Raw genomic sequence first — 8853 nt, forward strand, 5'->3', positions numbered from 1 at the left:
CGAAGGAGGCAAATGGAATCAATGCTAGCCAATGAGAACGGACGGTGTCATTCTCACTAGGCTTCTTGCTGCATACATTTCCCTAAATACTTCCCTGCCACTGTCTATTTGGGTCCTCCAACACTGCTGCCACCTTCGATTCGGATCCCTGCATGAAAAAAAACAAGGGTATACAGCTCCCAGAGCCCCAGCAGAAACATCAAGCCTCCATTGGTCTGCAATAAACCAATGGGAATCGTCCCTCCCCAGGGTGGATTCTCATTGGTTCACTGAGTAGTGGATCAATGAAAATCCTCCCTGGTGTCCATGGAGAATTCAGATTGGTCTTTTGCAAACTAATGGGAGGTTGATGCTTCTGAGAGGGCCCTGGGATCAATATACCGGCATCTCCTGTATGCAGTGGATTTAAATGACAGAGGATTGCAAATGTGACGCCAACGGTTACAACAGGCGTCAACGCGAAAACATAATGGCGGGAATCGGATGAAAGACTGGTGGCACTGTAAGAAACTGATTAGTTTACACCTAAAACAGATCGGTTTTATAGGATCAGTTTTTCATTTGGTACAGTGTGAAAACAACTTAGTATACTGCAGTTATGCAGAAACTTTCAAACTTATCTGAGAACCTCTGTTGCTATCTACATAAAGAACAATGTAGTTGCGTATTACAGGATCGTTTCTCAACATTTTACTGGTATGTACCCCTTTTAAAACCCTGAATTCACCAAGTACCCCCTAGCATAGTAAACATTATCACAAGTACCCCTTGACAAATATATATTTAGTTATAGTACATGATAATTGGTACCAAACAATTTCCAAGCCTTAACTATTGCTTTTAATTATCTAAAATACTATTTTGGTGTTGTTTATTTAAGATTTATCATTTTTTAAAACTCTAAATTTGTTATTCTTGGTTAAGTATATCAAGCCCGAGTACCCCCTGGAACCATCAGAAGTACCCCCTGGGGTACGCGTACCGCATGTTGAGAAACTAGGAGTAAAACACCATAGCTGTTGTATGACCTATTATAGCACTAGCATAGAAAGGTTACTCCATCTTCATTCATAAACAATACATTGCACTTACAGTGACCATGCATAGCGCAATTCCTTTTTTATCTACTCAGAAAATAATGGAGAAACATGCAAATTGAATGTGGTGTACTAATATCTAAAGATGAATGCAGGAGAGAGAATGATGTAGAGGAATACATAGCTATTGGACATAAAATATCCAGTGTGGTCAACTGATGATATTTATTTATTATTTATTTATTTGTTGTATTTATAAAGCGCCAACATATTACGCAGCGCTGGACATTAATTTAGGTTACAGACAATATTTAGGGGTGACAAACAGCAATATGACAATACAGGAATACAAGAAAACCAGATCACACAGCACAGTATGAGTACAAGGTAATGCTTAGTCAGTCACTGGATGGGAGCATGGAGTTAGGCAAGTTAGGTTCACTCAAATGCATAGCATGGGTGCACAGTAATAGAGGTGCATGATCAGGTAGGACACAAAAGGAGTGAAGACCCTGCCCAAAGGCTTACAATCTAGAGGATATTGGAGAAGTATGAATTGCACAAGATGACACAATGTGTACAGATGTTACCTGATCTGATCAGGAATGATTAGCTGAGGTTATTGTAATATAATATTTCTATAAGATTTTAGAGCACTGTTTCCTATGGTTTTCCTGAGGACTTAGTGCAGGGAGTTTTTAATTCGGGTGATTTTAGAACAATATGGTATGAATCTGCCAAAAAGGTCACAGCAAGCAATTTTGAATAATTTAATTGCAACATGGTAAAAAAAAAAAAATACAAATTATATTGATGAGGAATGTTAAAGGAATGTAGCTCTTGGTACTGATCAAACGTCTACTGCAGTGAACGCTGTTCATTTGTAGGTGGCATTAAAGGTATAGCTCAGCCTCCCATTTTTGCATGCATGTGGTAGAGCGTTCATTAGCAATGAGCAATGCTTTATGCACTGCACATCTGTACATTTTGCCATAAATACCATATATATTTGGATATAAGCCAACATTGTCATGCCTAAAAAATGCGTTAAAAGTTGGAAGTCAGCTGAATGGGGGTAAAGTGATTAGTTAAGTGCCTGATTAGTGAAAAGGATGGGTCTTTTAATCAATTTAAAGGGAAAAAAATCAATTGAAAGATGGTACTAACATTTCACTTTGATTATCAATTGTTTACATGTGAGATCCTCATAGACGCCTAACGTGGTTACATTGCAACATTGGCTGCTGATCTCACGAAAATCTTGCTAAGCAAGACTGGGGCCGAATCGCTACGAGGCCGAACTTGAAAAGTTTGCTCACTCATCCCTAGTGTAAAGCTTGGCTTATGTGCAAGTGGCTGCTTGGGTAGACAGTTGCAGCTTGTATTCCATTTCATAAGTTGTTTCATATAATATTACATACTGTATGTTGTTTCATTTAATGCATCCTATGATGTTTGATTTGCTGCTACCAATACAGGTTCTTTCCAGCTATTTAGATCTGCTGGTCATGCCAGATGACTTTTGAAAAGTGTGGGGAGGGACTTATCTGGGGGTCATGCTATTCCTGGCTTCTGATGGAGAAGTGGGGGGTGGAGTTATTGTTGGGACATCTTTTACCTATGTGCATACAATGTATTGAAAGTCCCTGCCTGGCTTGGTCCTGTAGCTTTATTTCCTGTTCAGATAGCAGTGTAGTTCACTGAAGGGAAAGCTTTCCACATCCTCCTCCATCCCATCATCACCCACATATGTAGTAGTCAGAAGGAACTTGAAGTGAGCAGCAGCCAGTCGATCCTTGTGAGCACAGATCACCTGTCCTCCACTCCTTCCTTCACTGAGAAATTAACTTTGTGGCCAACACTGCTGCTACAGCTCAGTGTCATATTGATAATAAGCTGCTGAGCTGTAATGCCGGGCGCAGAGAGTTCTCCTCTAAATAGCAGGAGGAGGGATTGGGCAGTGGAAGCTGCTCTCTAGCTGGATAACAGCCACTATACTTCCAGTTTATGCTGCCTGGGTGGGTCTTTGCGTTTCATGGCAGATTTTTCCAAAGGAACTTTTTCTGGAACAGCCAGATGAAATATGAAGACTGTGTGAGTAATGGCATATCCCCTATTGGGCTTTACTGACAAAGAAAAATCTGGGAGGGTGAACTAGAGCTTTCGAGAATTGCTGGTCAGGTGACCATAACATTCATCACTAGCAAGATACAGAGCAGGATCATCCACCAGGCAACCTAGGCAGCGGCCTGTGGCCTAGTGGTTATCAAGGGGCCCACCAGCTACCTTCTCTGACCTCTCCCTATGTCAGCTTACCAAAAAGACCTCAAGGAGGTCCCAGATCTACTACTTTGCCTAGGGCCCCATTACATCTTAATCCATCACTGGCAAGATACCATTCCAACACTGAATGTGAGCTATTTGCTTTTGGTCCACTCTTTTCTACTGGAAGAACACCCTCTCCAACAGTAATATTTGCGGTAACAAACTAAAAGATTCAACCACAAGAATGTTTCCATTTCCTCAGAGCCTTTATTTACACATTTATTTCCACATGCTATAATATAGCTATCCACCATTTCTGCTGTCCTTCTACTAGCGTTTAATGGAAATTGCCCACAATAATTGCAGTTTGTATTATTACTATTAATATTTAATATGAATATTAATCATGGTAATATGTATTGATATAGCAATGACATATTTTCTGTAGCAGTCCATACAGTAGGTCAAGCAAGTCACATCACTAAGCAAGTTCTACCAGAGCACCCATGTTATTTGAAAGGTGCAATCCTGCAATCTCAATGCCATTACTTGATATGTTGCCTACTACCCCACCTCCATTCCACATAAAGTAAGCAGGAGTCATGTGATGGGCTCCCTGCTGTGAATATATACAGGGGTTCTGACAAGGTCCAAAGTTTGCCTGATACCCCTTTGGCCACACAAAGCAAGCTTATTTCAGCAATTCGGAGACAAGAAATAAACATAAATAACAAAGCAACCGTACTCACAAAAAGGCATATATCTTGTGATTTACACACATACATGCATCAGTGAACCTGCACTGCCATATATATATAAAAAGTTTTGATTGTAGGACCCTAAAGCCACGTAATCCAATAGTATGTATGAGTGGCCTTGAACATATCCTCTGACATAACTGGCCTTAATGGGATCTGGTGCGCTAGGATGTGTTTATAATACACATGAGGCTCTCCAAGAACTTGGGTCACACTACTAACCATGAGGTAAACTTGATCATGACACAAATCATTCCTAAGTGTAACAAGAAAGACAAATGCTTGGTAGCTACTGAACAAAAAAAGTCAAACAATCAGCACACAAATCCATCAATGGAATCAGAAGCAACAGTGAGGGCTTCTTCAGACAATGGGAATTGTGCCAGAGTAGCTGAGTCTGACGAATGCCTTTTCCTTCAGGAGAGAACAGAGTGTAGCTCAGCAATAAAGCCCTCCACCACCACCACTGATGTAGCGAAGGACCCTTTGGACCCTAAGAAAACTGCAACCATGATGTAATGCCCACAAGGGAGTCCTGCTGGATTATACAACAACATGATTGCTGCCACAGATGTGCTCTGAGAAGTAATACAAAAGCAGAACTAGTGGGATTAAGGGTCACAGTTTAGGTTTCCTTTCTTAATCATTCAGCCAGACACAATAAGGGTATGTTAGGTAATGAGTGCAAAACGCATTAACAGTATAGCTGCAGACATGAGTCCCAGAGGTTCCTTTACACTACATTTACCCTGGCATATCCTATGCGTTTGTTAACGGTCGCTAATATATCCTGGGCTGACTCTTCACTTTAAAGCAAAGCTCAGCCAATGTTTCCAGGAATTAAAGCAGAGTGTATATTCCACTTCCCTAATACAACATTCCCATGCCCAGCTACTCTGAAAATAGACCCTAAACCGAAATCCTGTCATAAAAGCTTTACTTTTATAGCACTGCTGTTAAAAAGCACAGCAAAAAAAAAAGACATAAATGAAGGAAATGTGAAATGATTTAACCTTCATCCTCTGTCTGAACTAGCATGCCTTACTTCTTCAATTTAATACCTCTCAGATTACGCCAACATATTGAACAGGTCAGTGATGCAGTCTTTGGGCTGAGGCACGCTTTAGCTGCACACAAGGACTGAATTTACATAACTAGTGTTTCATTAGGCCTGGCAAGTATGACATATCCACATATTCTTTTCTGCTTCAAATTCAGCAGCAGCTTAGTGTTCCTTTCTGAAGCTTGGAAGTTGGAAACAGTCAAGAACAGGTATCGTATAACACGAGTCCATTCCAAGCTCACTGCGCCACCTAGGGGCTGGAAAAAAAAACACTACAGCACTTTAGGAAATGCATTCATAAGCTCGCCTGCCAAAAACCGTTTCTTTAACTTTTTTCTACCTGTTGTAACGTTTATTTTTATAGAGGGGGGGGGGGGGGGGGGGAGGGATTCTGAGTATGGGCTGCTTTTATTCCACTAAATGGTCCTGAAACATAACGATACAACGACAGCTTGATGTATGGAGAAAATAAAGTGTAAAACTAACCCTTCTGCTACTGAAAGCATTGTTGGAGTAATAAAAAGCCAAAAGCAGGTCAGGCTGTTGCATTACCCATCATCATCATCTAAATCTCATATGTAATCCCAGCCACTGAGGAACCACATGTCCCAGCAGACGCAAGAGGTCGCCTAGCTTCACAACAGCTGGAAATGACATCTCAAACACTTCCATCAGCTAGAACAAAGGGAAAAAATACACTACTGCTTCCAGCAAATGTATTACACATTAATTTCCAATCAGGTGCTACAGCAGCCCTGGCTGCAGTGTAATGACTATGAGGCTATGCATAAGGAATTCCAGACGGTCAGCTCTTTATTACAGCGCGACTATTGCTGATCCTACAATAAATCAAGGGAGCTTTCCAAAGTTATTGTCCATATGATTTCTGTGCTTTAACACCTCTGCTGCCGGCGGAGGGGGCAGCATAGCAAGCTAATGATCCTTCTCTAGACGTCAGGATGAGCTCATCATACAGCTCAGCAGTCAAAGGAGAATAAAAACCAGATTTAATACCCAGCCTCCCAGACACACACACAACAACTCAGGCAGCATTTAGTAAATCTATCCACACTATGCCCATGTATGCTGAATATATTATAGACACATCAGACTTGCCTTTTCAGCACAAGTCATAAATATAATCACCTAACAAAATCAACATAGACACATAGTTATATTAATCATTCTCTGGATTAGTGTAAATCCATCATTTACTGCATCACAAGTGCCAGCTCCCTGCAATGCCTTAGCTGGTACGTGTTCAGTTCTGCCCATACAGTAACCCTGTACAGATCACTGATGTGTGAACAGTGGAGGAAGGAGCAGAGAATTGCTACCACAGTTACCCAATTCCCTGAAGTGGGAAATATGTTGCTATGGGTGAATGCTGTGATTTTTTTTCCTTTTCTCCTCTTATTCATTTACCTATGAACACTCCATGTATGAAGCATGTATCAAGCCTATAGGCAAATATTTAACCCTTACATCACCAAAGCCATGCAGCATCCAGAAGAATGGACGTTTAGCCATAGAAATAACTATAGCCAGACATGCAAATTTCATGTGCAGCTGCCACCAATCAGCGTGGTTGCTCTGCTGCTTAACAGATAGAGGTAATAGCAGTGTGGGGAGGAATTGTCCTCTGATCGCTGGATAATGCAGCCTGTGCAAGTGATGAAGATCTATTAGGTATAGGCAGACGTTTATAAAACACAAGCTACAGGCTGCTGCTTAGGATCAGAGTGCCTGAGTTCTGCACAGCAGTCGTCACAATGGTATGAATAATAGCAAAGTAGATTACAGATCATCATCATTCAGCCTATATAATATAAATGACTGGAAGCCGAACCTGCGTTATACGGGGCTCCCTGGACTCAGGTCTCAGCTACACTGGTCCCTCCCTGCGGTCCAGCTGCGGCTGGGATGATGAGACAGTGGGATGCACAGGGTCTCCTCCTGGTGGCTCCCAAAGATGCTCCGTCCTTAATGACTGTCTTCCTTCAAGTGGGAAGCGCCTCTCCTCAATCTGCTCCTTAAGAGAGGGCTGTTCCCATCAAAACTCGCAACCTCTTACGAAACAGCAGGGGAAGGTGGACTTCTGCCACTGGGTGATAGATGCAATGCTTCTGTATGGGGGAAAGGATGGAGGTGGTGAGGAAGGAGGGAGGGCAAGGAAAATAGGGGGAGACTCTTACTTTTTGGAAAGTTCCACATACTTTTCAAAATTCTTTCTCCATGATTACTGTTCAAGTACTAGTGCCAGGGGGTCCTCTGTGTCTTCTCAGAGCCAGAAAGAGCAGCCACAGTTGGAAGGAAGCTGGAAGCTCTCTTAGGTTTCCCTGGCAAATTTACAAAGGCATTTCTCAAACTGGAAGAACAATGAGGAGTAGAAAAACTTAATCTCCAAATGCTATTTGTTTCAGGGGGGGGGGGTGGTCTCTGAGGTGCGCAAACCAATTCTGGTGGGCGCTCTTGAAGCATCTAGCAGGTTTTCCATGAAGTAACTGTCTGCCTATTCCACACATTTGCTGTGCCTTGTAGGTTTATTTGGCAGGGAGTCGGGACATTTGCAGAACCAATAAAAACGAAATTGTTTGGAGATGCAATGATTTTCACAGCCTAAACTTTTCAATGAGTTTTCAGCGACCCAGAAACCTAACATTCACTTCCACAGCTTGCTGGCAGCGCTGAGAGGAAAGAGATGCTTGCTGTAATCCAACCGTGTTGCTTATTTGCTGGCTGGATTCCTGAAGCAGCCTCACCTTCACCGGAGTTACTGCGGCTGCCTGTACACAGCACATTATTAACAAAAGACATGCAATAGAATAGATCCAAGTGCTGCTAGCAAGAGCATAGCTACAAATCATGCCCCCCCCCTCCCCAGTACAACTTCCATGGGCCCCCTCATTGTTCACACCCTTTCCCTTGCCTACCCCTGGTGATACCCCCATCATAATCTTCACACCCATAATTAGTGTAGCCACAAAAACACCTGATCTGAAGGATGAACCCCTGTATTGGTAGAAGAGAAGGTTTAGTAGGGGACTCTCTCAGAGCTCTTGTCCCTCCTGCAGTTGCAGCGGCTGCTCCCCTGTAGTTACCTCCCTGGCAACTAGAAGTAATGGTCTGTTCAGTGATTAAGAAAATATATTGGGTTGCTTTAAAAAATAGGATTTGTGGACAGACGTAGTCAGTTGAAGGGGGAAGTAGAACATCCCTAATCCCAAACGCCCCTAGCGCTGAGCGTTTTAGAGGCAGTTCCAGTGCTGCTCCTATACTGAAGCTGGCCATACAGTAGTTGACTGTGTCACTGATTGTACCATTATTCCCCCACAGTCGACATTATGATTGATATTGTGCACAACGTTGGCCAAATAACCGCAATCCCCAATCATTGAATGTTGTCCGCAGGTCGATCGCAGGGCTGTCTGCAGCATCAGTGTCTCTGGCAGCAAACAAATATTTAGCCCAATTCAAAGTCTGAATGACTAATTGGGCTAAATATTGTATAGTGTATGGATGCACATGGTTATGGTAAAGAGGAACCGTAGTGGAAATAACATCATGAATAAAATGTCTTATTTTTTACAATATTCATTTATAGATTATTTAGTCAATGTTTGCCCATTGTAAAATCTTTCCTGCCCCTGATTTACATTCTGAAATGTATCCCTGGTGGTGGCGACATCTTTAGTTCTGCCAGGTGATCTGTACAGAATGTTCCTTACAG

The 8853-nt window shown here is 42.2% G+C and overlaps 1 protein-coding gene across 3 annotated transcripts in view; it reads right to left on the bottom strand.

Annotated features, from left to right (window-relative positions):
• COL12A1 (collagen type XII alpha 1 chain) overlaps positions 1-7249 on the bottom strand; it is a 321024-nt gene extending 313775 nt beyond the window's left edge. For 2 of the 3 annotated variants that reach the window (XM_068281498.1, XM_068281500.1), the window contains exon 1: positions 6973-7249. The gene's annotated coding sequence lies outside the window, so the exon portion shown is untranslated. The remainder of the gene's footprint in view (positions 1-6972) is intronic. The other variant, XM_068281501.1, reaches the window with a different exon arrangement.
• Positions 7250-8853: the final 1604 nt, after the last annotated feature.

This window comes from Hyperolius riggenbachi, chromosome 4 (assembly GCF_040937935.1).
Source record: "Hyperolius riggenbachi isolate aHypRig1 chromosome 4, aHypRig1.pri, whole genome shotgun sequence".
NCBI classification, from domain to species: domain Eukaryota; kingdom Metazoa; phylum Chordata; class Amphibia; order Anura; family Hyperoliidae; genus Hyperolius; species Hyperolius riggenbachi.